The sequence below is a fragment of the Lagopus muta genome, chromosome 3 (assembly GCF_023343835.1).
Source record: "Lagopus muta isolate bLagMut1 chromosome 3, bLagMut1 primary, whole genome shotgun sequence".
NCBI classification, from domain to species: domain Eukaryota; kingdom Metazoa; phylum Chordata; class Aves; order Galliformes; family Phasianidae; genus Lagopus; species Lagopus muta.
Window position 1 is genome coordinate 51,212,607 of NC_064435.1, and position 13,996 is coordinate 51,226,602.

The 13,996-nt window shown below is 38.1% G+C and overlaps 1 protein-coding gene across 9 annotated transcripts in view; it reads right to left on the reverse strand.

Annotated features, from left to right (window-relative positions):
* The window catches only part of PIEZO2 (piezo type mechanosensitive ion channel component 2), a 287,618-nt gene that overhangs the window by 239,048 nt on the left and 34,574 nt on the right, over nt 1-13,996 (reverse strand). The window contains exon 1 of one of the 9 annotated variants that reach the window (XM_048939135.1): nt 2,452-2,473. The exons of the other annotated variants lie outside the window; for them this stretch is intronic. The gene's annotated coding sequence lies outside the window, so the exon portion shown is untranslated. Of the gene's footprint in view, nt 1-2,451; nt 2,474-13,996 lie in introns of those variants that run through there. 9 annotated transcript variants of the gene reach the window in all.

Genomic DNA, 13,996 nt, shown 5'->3' on the forward strand with positions numbered 1-13,996 from the left:
CCTGCATTAGGCTCCAGACTGCCTTATAGTGGCAGTCCACCACAAAAGCTCTAGAACTTCTTATTCTTCACTGTCTAGGGTTGTTATAAGCTGAGTCAGAGCTTGGAGAAAATTAGCCATGCAGGCACAATCCTCTGAGGATTTGCAGGGAGGTCACAGTCTCAACCTGTTCCCCAGGCAGGTCCCTGACACCCTGGTCACCCCACTCCCTGGCAGGGTGGGAGGACGGGGCCTTGCTACCTACACTGAGGGAGATGGGGGTGTACATGCCTTTATCCACTCCACAGTTATGAACAAACTTAGTTCTCACTGGCATTAATGCTAAGTTCAGATTTTCTAGACAACGTTTTAAAATGTGGTAAAGTGGATCATACTGATTTTGCACAAGTTCAAGAATGAGAACATTTTCAACTCTAAAAGAGAGAAGGACAGTTAAAATGTATAGAATAAGGACAACTCCAAATAAAGAATTTGGAAAGGAAAATGAGTTACAGAAAATAAAAAGTAAAATATATATTTATATACACTATCAAATATTGGAGATATGAAGTCAAGACCTGAGAAGATCGTTTTACTGCTATTGGGAGCTGAATACACTTTTATTAAACTTTCTATTAATACCCTACCTTAATATCAAGCACAAAGTTGAGAAGAAATGAAAACAGAATTTTACTTCTTTTTATATGGGTTCATGCACAAGTGCTTTTGAAAATCTATAAAAATGCAGACATGTGATCTTACACAAAATATTATTTTAAAAAAAATCAGTAAATTGTCCTTCATTATTTAGTTACGGTCTCAGGTGCCTTCACTGCTCAGAGAGGGATGTGTTTGAGGAGAAAGCTCATAAATATCACATCCAAACTACAAAGCTTAAAATTAAGATTGTATGGCTTGTACTTTTGTCTATGCATTATCCACATAATCAAGTGGTGAAAAGATAAGCTCATTTACTGTTGGCTGGATAGAATGATCCATTATAAAACAGGCACACAACTGAACCTCTTGGAAAAAAAAAAAAGCAGCAGTCACTCTTGTCTCCATCTGTCCATGCTCAAAGGAGAGCAAGACCCACGTCTGTTTCAATTCAGAGACAAGTGCAAATCTTCTTGTATGTGCTTTGATTTCTCGCTTTCAACTAACACAGACGTGACCGAGAGCAGTAAAAATAATAAAACAACTATACTTAAAATTAACATTGTTGGTCTAAGAATTTGTATCACCGTGTTCTGAAGATGAAATACGCCATTCCAGTTTTTATTTCAGAGATACTCTGATTTTTTTCTACAAAATTCTTTACAATATCAAGGAGGAAATTGCCACTCATTGTAAAATTAGATATGTTATAAAATAAGCAAAAATAAAATGGAAAAAAAATCAGCTATTTTTATGAAGAAATCTTCAAATGTGACAATGCATACAGTGTGCAGTGCAGAACAACGCCAACTCAGGGTAAGTTACCTCTTTCATCGTTGAATACTCCCTTCCACATAGTTCATCACAGCACTTTTATAACCACATTTTTCCACATGGTTCAGTGTCCATCAGGAGAGAAGACTCCTGGACAGTGAATATTTTTACAGTGTATTTTTTTATTTGTATTTACTCTTTTTTCCTCTTTCTCAGAACAGCAGCATCAGTACATTTTTTGTCCATCAGAAATCATCTGGAATCAGTTATAACTTTGTGGCAGACTGTCTGGGAACTGAGTGCAGGGAGAGAAGACAAAAAATTTTGTTCTTTCTTTCAGCTCTAGAAATACATTTCCGGTACAGCAGTCACACTTTTCAGTTGCTTTTGAAATGAAGAAAATGAACATCTCAGATGTGAGCACAATACAAACACCTTACTCATAATTGTGTATTCTTAAAGACTATTCTCATAAACCAATCCAATGTCAATAAGCTTCTTTGACGTGACTAGGTATATAAGCATTTCTGAAGCAAAAATTGTGATGGACACCATCATCACTATGTTTTATCATTAGAAAAATCTACAGCACATTATAACTCATTTCAAGTTCAATTGCAGACTCCTACTGTCCCTTGTATTGCCTTTAGTTTTTGACCTTTTTACATGGTGTCAGTATTCCTTACTCAGTAAAGGAATCTGACAAAGTCAGGTTGTTGTTTGTTTGTTTTGTTTTTATTGTTGGTTGATTGATTTTTTGATATTTCTTTATTTTCAATTCCAGTATTTTCTATCACAGTGGTTAAAGCTCATTCCAGGCACTTTTTCCTCTTCGCCCACCCACTTTGCATAAATAACGCACGCCAAAGTAAATTCCACTCAGAAAACAGTGGTCTCAGCCTCTGCCCCCAAAAATGGAGTTGACAGTGAACTTCCCTTTTTTACATGACAAAATTAGACAGCAAATCTGGGATCTATATCATCCTCAGGCTTCAATCAGGACAGAATGCCAGCCATCAAAACAGTGAACACTCAACTTACTGAGCTCAGGAAGACTGCCTGGTTCTCATCCCTGCTCCAGTAGCTGCTCAGGAATTTTATCTGATGCCTGTTGTAACGATAAACGCACGAGCTCGTATTTTCTCTCCAAGCCTTCAATTCTCTTTCTAGGAAAGTAACTGGGAACTAAACAAACCACTCTGCTCCTCATTCATCTTCCTGGGATGAGAAAAGTGTGTTCCTTGCCCCCTGGATATCCAGAAAGAGCAATCTGCTTGTGCTGCTACAGTTGCATAACCCTGACAAGACTCAAACTAAAAATAACAGCAAACACAGAACATAGACGACGAACAAACAGTACTGCTAAACAACATCAACCAAGGACAGATATGGAGACACTTGTACAAGAGACAGATTTCCACAAGCAGATCTCTGTCTTCATTTATAGCCACTAAGAATCTGTTAGTTACCAGGAACAGCTACTGTGCCAAATTCTCCCAGCAATTAGAAGTGAAATTTTCAGCATATGTTTCTAATCCTCCACAGCTATCCAAACTCATCATCTTTTAAAACACAGAAGTCACCATAAATCAAGTGACATAAGATGCAGAAAGCAGCATAACTTTTTTTTCCCTAGCTGTTGCTGATGCTTACACTAGTCCTAAAAAAACTCAGAGTCAGAGGAAGGACGTGGCAAAAAAACTAATGCAGACAAATGCCTCTAAGGAATATAAACATGACTAAACATCAGAGAGGTGTTAACACTAAGAAATATAAGTGTCATTAGTGAAGTTACAAGTAGGAATGCAGTGTTTAAAACTCTGCTATTATTTATTCCAGTAACAGATAGATAGACTTCCTTTCTTGGTCCATCACTGGAAAAAGAGCTCAGGAGGTTGAAACTGAAAGTCATAAATCTGGGTGATGACACAGTGCTTTAGAGCATGCTACCACTGTGTTTACCAGAGGAAACAGAATTTCAAAAGTAGTTATCTCCAGGATATGTCAATTGTGTAAAAAAAGACCAAAATTCATAGTTCTTGTAGTCACACCAAGTTGATGTTTCTTGTATAAAATATGTGCTGTTGTTTAAAGAGGAATTGCGCATTTCTTTCTCCCTTTAAAATATGCTAACATTTTTCCCTTATTGTGAGCATGTCAAATTTTTAACATGATAGAAAAATATGCTCAGGAATATCATGAATTGCCTTTCAAAGCATTTGTCCTAACAGGGTATCTGTAGAGGATTCTGGGGAATCATGGAATCCTGAGAGATGTTGGGAGATCTTACTACTGCAAATCTGTTTTGATCAATAATTATTTAGACCCTAATGAATTTCACCTGAACATGATCATAGTACATACTATGAATTTGACAGCAAGCATATAATCATGTAACAAAGCAGAAAATATCTTCTTTTTACATTCATTCCGAGTAGAAACATTCTCCAAAAATCACAAGGCACATATTAAAACTGTATCTGTTTCTATACATATCACTAAAGAATTGCTTTCTGTATCCACAATATAACAATCTACATTTGGTCATCATTCAGGTTGCCAAATCTCTGGTGCTTGTGGGAGGTCTTCTATGAGTTGATACTCCATTACAGGCCATCTGCAGCAATGTTTTATTCCCCTAGAATAATAATTGCAGAAACTCCTCCAGACCTTAGATAAGCTCCCAGCCAAATTTTAAGAACAAGACTGAAAATTGAAAATGATTTAATACCTCCTTTATGTTTATATAACAAACCACTGTGTCCTTATCCAAGAATATTTGAATGTGGGAAGTTAAGAAGTTTAAGTTGAAGAAAACTTCCCACACAGTTAGTAATTCTATTACATTTGTAACTAGGCTCTATAAAGACTGACTATGTATTTCTTTGGAATCAGGCCACTGTTCTGAAGATACCCAATGATATTATGCAGTACTATTTCAGCAGAAAAAGAAAAGCAGTCACATCCTGTTACAGTTGGTGTTACAGCTGGAAAGATTACCGTAGTGAAAACAAGAAAAGAAACAAACAGGGAAAGAATGTTCACCTGCATCCAAAGATCTCAGTTCACAGGAAAGACTCCACAGAGAAGGGATTTCCAGGAAAAGATCCTTTCCCAGTGTTAATCAGTCCTTAAATGGGGTCTAGGAGAGGTGCATCCAGGCTCCACCCCTTTTGGTCACACAGCTGAATTGCCTTTACCTCCTCTCCCATGGCTTTCTCAGTCCTTGCCTCAAGTGATCAATCAGTGGTTCAGACTGTGACTCAACAGTTCCTATACACATCCCAACAAGGATTCTCCATTCACCACTACTTGAGCTTCAGTGCTCTCAATGGAGCCAATCACAAAAGAACAAACTGTTGCAGAGTAAGAGAAGAAACAATAAAAGCTTGTTTCCATTAGGTCTGCTCCAAATGCATGAAGACTGGTATAGGTAAACTTCAGGGCATCATTCTAAACCTTCATTCCCAAAATGCAATTTTCTAATTTAATGCACTTTTCTAATTTAAAAACAAACAAACAACAAAAAGCTATTCCTCCCCACCCCCCTCAAAAAAAAAAAAAAAAAAAACCAAAACCAAACAACCTCCAAGCAAACAGAAAGGAAAAAAAAAAAACACGGCATCCCTTTAATTGGGCAACATATCAAATATAGAGCATTGAGTCCACTGAGAATCTCAGAAGGTCCTTTTCTTGAGAAAGAGCCAAAGTATACATCCTCAAGGATTAAAAGTAAGTGAAGGGGGCATTAAATTTGATTTAAACATATCCTGAAAATTTAAGAAGGATACAAACAGCAAGCTGTGTTTCAAGTAAAAGAAAAAAAAAAACGAAAACAAAAACAAAAAACCACGTTTTTCTTTGCAGTCTCAGCGGAGAAGCCAATGATCCCTTACTGACAAGGGTTCTATATACAGTGAAGATAACAGCAACACAATTATTTAATTCCTTGTAACTTTATTTATAAGCATTCTTGATAGTATAAATTTTTATTTCATCAAGAAAGTATTTTAGTCAGTAAACCCATGAAAATTTATACCAGTTAGGAACATAAACCAATGATTTCAAAGTGGTCTTTACCAGTAAACTGACCAGAATTAGTCTTGGATTATGTTTGCAATGCTACAGAAGAAATGTGCTAGCGTAAGATTAATGTTGGGTTTTGCGTGAACACAAAGGATTCCCTTCATAAACTACTAGATCAGTGTAAAACAGCCAGTCAGTTTGTCAGGATTGTGCTTATTTGTTCCTCTAGAAAAATAACTAATTTCTGGATTTATTATAGACAGTTAAGAGACATAAGTGGGAAGACGAGGAAAGAAAAACAGCAGCCACTTACAATATCTTGAGAGATATTTAACTTAGCAATCTGTTGTGCTGAAGTGTTGTCAGGCCAAAAAAGCAGAGATTATTGGAGAGACAAGAAATTTCTTTCTTTCTAAAAAGAAGTAGTATTAGCAGTAGTAGTTACGGTTTAAAACAAGTAATTGAAATAAATTCATTAGTTTATTTAATTAAATTAATTAAGTAATTTATTTCCTTTTAAAACCAAGAAAAACCAATATTATTCTTCAATTTAAAAAAGGAATAAATAATGCCTGAAACATTTATGGCATAGAAACTGCAGCTGTGAAACTTCATCTCACTTTATCCATTCCTACAAATCTTCCCCATAATTGCAATTAGCTTATACAGTATATGAAGCAATCACTGTAGTTCAATTTGAATATTCAGCAGTCCCACAATTTTCTTGCCTTTTATCACTGAATGAATTTTGAGAATCGGTTTGAATCTAAAACTTCTAAGTTAACTACAAGAAAATACACCATTTAAAAAAAAAAAAAAATTAAATCCCTTACACAAGAATAAAAGTGTATCAGTGTACTTTAATGTAACTCACCATGACATCAACTGCTAGGATAAAGTGGGCTAGGATCCTGAGATCAACACACATTAAAAAAAAACCTAGTGTCAGTGTGATTTCATAATCAGCACAAGTTGTAATTATATGATTGCAATAATTTACTCTTTGATTAAGGCATCACTGTCTGTTCGTGAAAATATAGCTCTTCTATAAGAAATATTGAATGTCAACACTGCCATCAAATTTCTCCAAATTTAGGAGATTCTCCGGATTTCAGTTTTAAAACAGTTCTAGCACAATCCACGGCTTCACCAAGGGCAGATCTTGCCTGACCAATCTCGTGGCCATCTATGATGGAGTGACAGCATTGGTGGACGAGGGAAGGGCAGTGAGCGATGAATGTCATCTACCTGGACTTCTGCAAAGTCTTTGAAATGGTCCCTCACCACGTTGCTCTCTAAATTGAAGAGGTGTGGATTTGAAGGATGGATGTTCGATGGATTAGGAATTGATTGGCTGGACACAGCCAAAGGATCGTGATCAGTGGTTCTGTGTCAGGGTGGAGACTGCTCACAAGCGGCATTGCTCAGGGGTTGGTCTTGGGACCGGTGCTCTTCAACATCTTCATCAATGACAGACAGTGGCATCGAGTGCACCCTCAGCAAGTTTGTGTACTGACACCAAACTGAGCTGGGTGGTCAGTACACAGGAAGGAAAGGAAACCATACAGAGGGACCTGGACAGGCTAGAAAAGTAGGCCTTTGAAAACCTAATGAGGTTCAATAAGGGCAAGTGCAGGGTGCTGCAGTTGGGCCAGGGCAATCCCAGGTGTTTATACAAACTGGGGGAAGATCTCCTTGAGAGCAGCCCTGTGGAGAAGGACTTGAAGGTGCTGATGGACAAGAAGCTGGACATGAACCAGCAGTGTGCGCTTGTAGCCCAGAAGGCCAACTGTGTTCTGGGCTGCATTAAAAAAGGGGTGGCCAGCAGGGAGAGGGAGGTGATTGTCCCCTTCTACTTGGCTCTTGTGAGGCCCCATCTGGAGTACAGCATCCAGGCCTGGGGCACCCAGTGCAGGAAATACATGGAGCTCTTGGAGTGGGTCTAGAGGAGGGCCACTAAGATGATCAGAGGACTGGAGAACCTCTCCTATGAAGAAAGGTTGAGGGAACTGGGCTTGCTTAGACTGGAAAAGAGAAGGCTCCAAGGAGACCTCATTGTAGCCTTCCAGTCCTTGAAGCATATAAAAAGGAAGGAGAACGGCTGTTTACAAGGGTGATAGGACAAGGTGGAATGGTTTTAAACTGAGACGAGGGAGGTTGAGGTTAGATATTAGGAAGAATTTTTTCACTCAGAGGGTGGTGACACAGTGGAACAGGTTGCCCAAGGAGGTTGTGGACACCCCATCCCTGGAAGCAATTCAAGGCCAGGCTGGATGTGGCTCTGGCAGCCTGGTCTGGTGGTTGGCGACCCTGCACATTGCAGGGGGGTTGAAACTAAATGACCATTGTGGTCCTTTTCAATCCAGGTCATTCTATTATTCTATGATGTTCACCAGCATGAGTACAACATAGCACATCACTGGTGAGAAGATACAGAAGAGGGAAAATGTTGGTGGCGTGGGAGTAGTGAAATAATTGTATATCTAACCTCATATTAAAATCAAAATGACATTTTACACTTTGCTTCTTATCTTTCTTTATCCTTTCCTTCTTATTTATTTATCCTCACATGTGTCCAGATTTCTCAGAAGAAAGACTTTTAAACATCAAGAGGAAAGGAGTAAAGCATGGAAGTCCCCAACACTTCTGTGGAATATTCTAAAGAAAAGTATTTTATAATAATTATCAAACAAATGCACACACCAAATTGTCTGAAAACCCCTGGAACAGAAAAAAATATATATATATATGGAAGCACTTTTGCTACTTCAACTACAATTAGTACCTTGTTTCAGAGTTCTCCAAGGTATCTGAAAGAGCAGACACATCCAGTAAACAAGACTATTTAAGTTAGGAAAAAGGGAAATATCCTTACCTGTTTTACACATATAAGAAACCAAACCACAAAAAATGAGTTGACTTAACTGTGTTTATATGGTAGCGAACTGACCCCAAGGTCCTAAAGAGTTCCTACAGTTCCTAGAGCACTGCTTCTCAAGAAAAAAGTATGCTCTTGCCTCTTGTCCAAAGAGGTGGCAGTTGTATAAGCAAGATTTTTATAACAAAAGCAATTATTTTTGAAACACATAAAACAACAGGGAATCCTGAAGTAGAAAAGTAGCTCTACCAGTCATATTTGAACCATTTTTCCTATTTTTCTTCCCTTATTACTTGCATCATTTTTTGCATGAGCCAGTCACTAATTACTGCTCTGCTTATATACTTAAGCTATACTGACCACTGCAGTGTCAAACCACCTTGCAGGAAAACGTGTGTGTGTCAAACACTGCCGTGATTTTTGAGATAAATGGGAGTGGTAAGAGGTAGAGTAGCAGATTATGGATGCAGCTCCAGCACTGGAGGACAACACTATTTACATGACCCATGATGACAGAGCTAACACTTCAGATGCCTTCGTTAGCAGCCTTACACAGCTTTTCAAGACAAGGTAGTCCTATAACCAGGACACTTTCATTCAAGCAGAAAAATATGTGAGAACATTTTTGTTAATTTTGTTAGACTGCATTACAGGAAACCATTATTCTAATATTAGATTTCTCAGAATCCTCATCCATACCTATTCTAAAACCTATGTTTATTTCTGTATTTATGATTGAGCTCCCAAAATTTTGGCACTTATCTCAGAATTGTGCAAGATGATGCTCATTTGAGAAATGGGTGTGTTTGCTTTCCAGGATGTCTTGCATTTTAAGGTAGCAGGCTAGTTTATATTTGGGTTTGGTGTCACAAACATAGTAAGAGAAGATTAGGTTTTACAGAGACTGTAGAAGGAAGTTCATACTTTATTCCAAACAATTAAGTGCTTTTTCTTCATCCTCTAAACTAGGAGTTCATGAGGTCTCTCCTTCTCTTTGCCCTCATCTTATTTTATTCCTCCAAAATTCACAGCTATTCCAGGCATATCACAGTTCAAAATTAAAGGATAAAAGTACAATAAACATCACATAATGGTCTGAAACATTCTAATCACAGTTAATAACACAAAATCTTATGCAAGGCTTACCTGAGCCTCAAGGAAACAACAGGTACTACAAGGAGCTCATCCAAATGAACAGAGTTAACAACCTGATCCTGAATGCTCGTATTTCACGGGATAGGCTCATAATTCAATTTCCACATTTTTGTTTATTTAGCTTATCTCTCCTGCCAAAAATGCAATTATTTTTCTGAAAACGAATGCCAACCTTGTGAGCCAAAAGCCATCTATCAGTTTGTAACTCAGAAATGTTTGAAGAGTTAAAAAAAAAAAAAAAAAAAAGGCAAGTATTAAAATGCTGACTGAAATGTGCATGAATGGTTTGATTATTACATAGAGTCCTGGGGTAGGGAGAGGGGAGCACATCCTGTTTTGTGGTTAGGAAAAGTTGGCAATCTGAATCTGACCCCCACCCTTTTTTGTGTGATCTCTGCATAATAAATCTGACATTTCAGAAGAAAGCTTTCATTCTCCTTCAACAGCCCTGTGCAGAGGAGTAAAGAAAAGTGGGTCCTCCACTCAATTTTTTCATTGGTCCTCCGGATTTCCAAAAATAATACCTTACCCAGATGTTGAATTAGACTTTCAGTTTATTTGCAGGCAGCAGAATCAGTAGATTTCAAATTAGCTTCAGATGCTGTGAGTGAGGAAAAATCACTTCCCTCCAAATTCAACATCTAAAAGTTTTTTTGTGTTTTTATGCTTATTTTTGAAAAATTATAGGCCGAGAATTAGCCAAGCTCTAAATCAATGCTCCTTTCAAGATCAGAACTTTTAAACTCAATGAAATCCTTAATCTTGGTGAAACTTGGGCGCTAACGGTATTCAAACATTCCACCTCAGCCCCATCTGCGCTGTTTTCACAGAAGAAAAAAAAAAAAAAAACACAAATAAGACTGTAGAAGCTAAACACTGTACTGAAAGTGACAGACTATCTCAGATATAATTATGAAATAAGTCTGTAGCTTGATGTCAGTATCAAATGAGTAACTCCTGATCCTATACAACATTACATTTTTACCAAATTTGGCTTCAGAGTAGTGCAAAAAAAGATGCACTCTGGTGCAAAAAAAGATGCACTCTGTACCTCTGATGGTTTATCAGTGTACTTGGGCTTAGAAGAGGAGGCAGGAGAGGAAAAAAAAATCCCCTTCACTACAATACAAACCTCTCCACCAGGCAGGCACATCATACTACTGTAACATGGGACATGATTGCCTCAGGAGAAGTACACTTCGTGGCTCAAACATCTGTGACTTCTTTTTAAAGTACATTCAGAGCATACAAAAACACAATTGCAGCATATTCTCAAATATCTGAATACTTCCATTAGAACAGTTTATGTCTGGGAAATTAAGATTTAAAATAAATATTGAGCCAAATCCTAAAGCCTTTAACCTGGGCAAACTTCCATTTACCAAAGTACAACAAGAAGTCAAATTCTTCTATTTCAGATTTAAACAGATTCATCCACATTTCTTGAATTCAGATCAGTGCATCTGAAAGACCATGTGCTGCTACAAATGGAGTACAAGTCAAATTCTAGCCCAAGACCATTTCAATACAAAGCCTCAGAGCTGCTAAGAATATAGCACCCAAACAAGAAAACAGACAGTAAATTAAAACCACAGCACTGCCATAATTTCAGTGTTCCTGAATTAGCCTGTTTATTCCTACTATTAATCCCATAGGAGAAACAACAACTTGACAAAAAAATACTCTTTGGAAAACTTAGACAATAAATTTCAAAAGACGCTCTGAACAGTGGTTTTTGCACGTTTCCACTCAATCCCTTTAAAACTACCACCTCAAGTTGCTAGTTGCCAGAAAGTAGCAACTTCTCTGGTTCATAGGTATACAGATGAGAAGTGGATGCTTCTCTCCTCCACACCAAAGGCAGACTCTGCCCAGACGCACGGGGACACAAAACACCACAAATACAGTCAACAAACTCAGATGTAAAACATGCACTGACAAGAGCAGTTACTTTTAGATAATGCAAATGTATAGCTGAAGGAAGATTCAAGGACCCCATAGTTTGTGCTACTCATATATCTCAGGGAACTTTGGAGAAATATGTGACTATGAAGAATGAAAATAAAGGATGTTTTTATGGAGAGGAGGGATGCAGAGTATCAAGGTTATAATAAGCAGAAATCAATTCTGCACTTAAGCTATTCCTGGAACTCTTTTTTTTTTGTGTGTGTGTTCTTGAAACACCACCAGCAGCAACACCAAAGAAACAGAATGCAAAGAATATCCTTCTAACAAAGGTAAAAAATAATATGTTGATACACGTACGTGTGCTTGCACACATAGGAGGCTAAACCAGACATTCTCTAACATTAATATATTTTTATGTAGTCTAATATGTTTGGATGCCTCATGTAATTAGGAACCAGAACAAACTAACAATCATAAACAGCTGGAATTTTATTATACAATGTTTCAAACATATCTTAACCAACATTTACTGAGGGGTGTATCTCAGTACTTGGAGATCAAAATTTATCGTATATCACATCAGTATGATGACTGAGTTTTTCCTTCTAACTCTACTTTGTGATGAAAAGCAAGTTGATTTTTTTCCCCATACCCTTTGTAAACATGATGAGAACTGTATCATGATTACACATTAACACTACTCATTTTTTGCAGCAAGCAAGTTACTTTCACTGCTTACTATCTTCTATCAAGGTCTTGCACCTGGGTTGAAGCAAAATACACTATCAGTACAAGCAGGAGGATGTAAGGATTGAGCACAGCGCTGTCAAAAAGGACCTGGAGGTACTGGTGGATGGCAAGCTGGACATGAACCAGCAATGTCCCCTCATAGCCCAGAAAGCCAACTGTATCCTGGGCTATATCAAAAGAAGCATGGCCAGCAGGTTGAGGGAGATGATCCTGCCCTTCTGTTCTGTGCCGGTGGAGCCTGATCTGTAGTACTGCATCCAGATGTGGAGACCTCAGTACAAGAGAGATATAGCCCTGCTGGAGTGCATCCAGAAGGGGGCCACAAAAAGGGGAAGGAGTGCAAGGACAGGCTGGGAGAGCTGGGGCTGTTCAGCCTGATTTAGAGAAGGCACTGAGATGATCTTTTACTGCGAGGGTGGTGAGGCACTGGAACAGGTTGCCCAGTGATGTGGTGGATACCCTGACTCTAGAGACTTTCAAGGTCAGGCTGGACCAGGCTCTGGATGACCTGATCTAGACATGGATGTTCCTCTTCATTGCAGGTGAATTGGACTAGATGACTTTTAAAGGTGATTCCAACTCTAAGATCATAAAATCATAGAATCCTTAGGAAAGTTACTGGAGTTCCAAAGCAATTGCGCTTATTCCTGTCAGTTTGTTCTCTAGGAAAACAGTGACCTCAAACTACTGGATTTTCTCTTCACAGAAATACCAAGCAAATGTCGTGATCTCAGAATGAGAAAACATAAACCTTTACAAGCATTCCAAAAACCCCCAAACTCCCCAAAAACCCACAAGAACTCTTTTGAGATATTTATACTGTTATTCATCATCGCTACACAATACAAACTTGTGACATGGTCGGTGTAATCTTTTTCCATCACGTTATTTACATTTAAATCATGTTTTATGTGAATTGGCTCTCAGTTAAAGAGTCTGTAATAACCCAGTGTATATATCTCTTGTGCCATTGACTCTGGATGTAAGCATTTAGTTTTGGACTGCTAGAATAATAACAAAACACTGGAGTTCACAGAGTATATTGCCGGGGGAGTGAAGTTAACTATCTTTGTCAAGATTAGGAGAGATTAATTGTATCATAAAGGAAAAGCGGAAGATTCTATAACGAGCTGAAGGGCAGAGCGCACCAAGCAGGAAGAAGCAGTCCTTTATATGCGGGACTAACTGCATATATGTGAACTATCTGAAATAGAAAATTTTGTCTCTTTATCAGCAATCCATCTCCAAAACCTATACAAAATGCATTAGTGACACAGATACCACATTTGAGAAACTAGAAATACATGTAAGCCAATCAGCAGAAATTCAGTGGAAAAGTGTGACCTTCCATTTTGCATAAAATTCTGCTTGAATAGGGGTTAAAAAGGTGCACTGTCAAACAAAATCATTTGCTACAGAAAGTCTGAAAATTCAATCTTGGGAGCATCGCATTTAGCCACAGCACCCAAACCAACATCCAGACTGATTAGGAGTGAGAAGGATGAGCAATGAACCTAAAGATCATTTACCTAGGGTGATACTGGGCAAAACACAGTTCCCCAGTCTCCCACATTAGTAGCAAACTTGTAAGCTAAAGGAAAAGAGAAAAGTGGGTTTGAAAGGAAAGCCTCCCTGATCTGCATTAGAAACTCATGGCAGTGAATATTACTCATAGAAGGGGCACTGTTATAGTGAACTGGCAACTCTCAATGAGGACACTTATTTTAAGAAATTTCCCAACTAGCTCTTCTGAAGAGAAAAACTTTGTGTTTGGGAGAGTGTTCTGACAGATTTTTTCGTTGTTGGTTTTTATTTTTTAAATCTCTGAAGTCTGAATCTGGGATTAACTTAAAAAAGAGCAAGTGAACA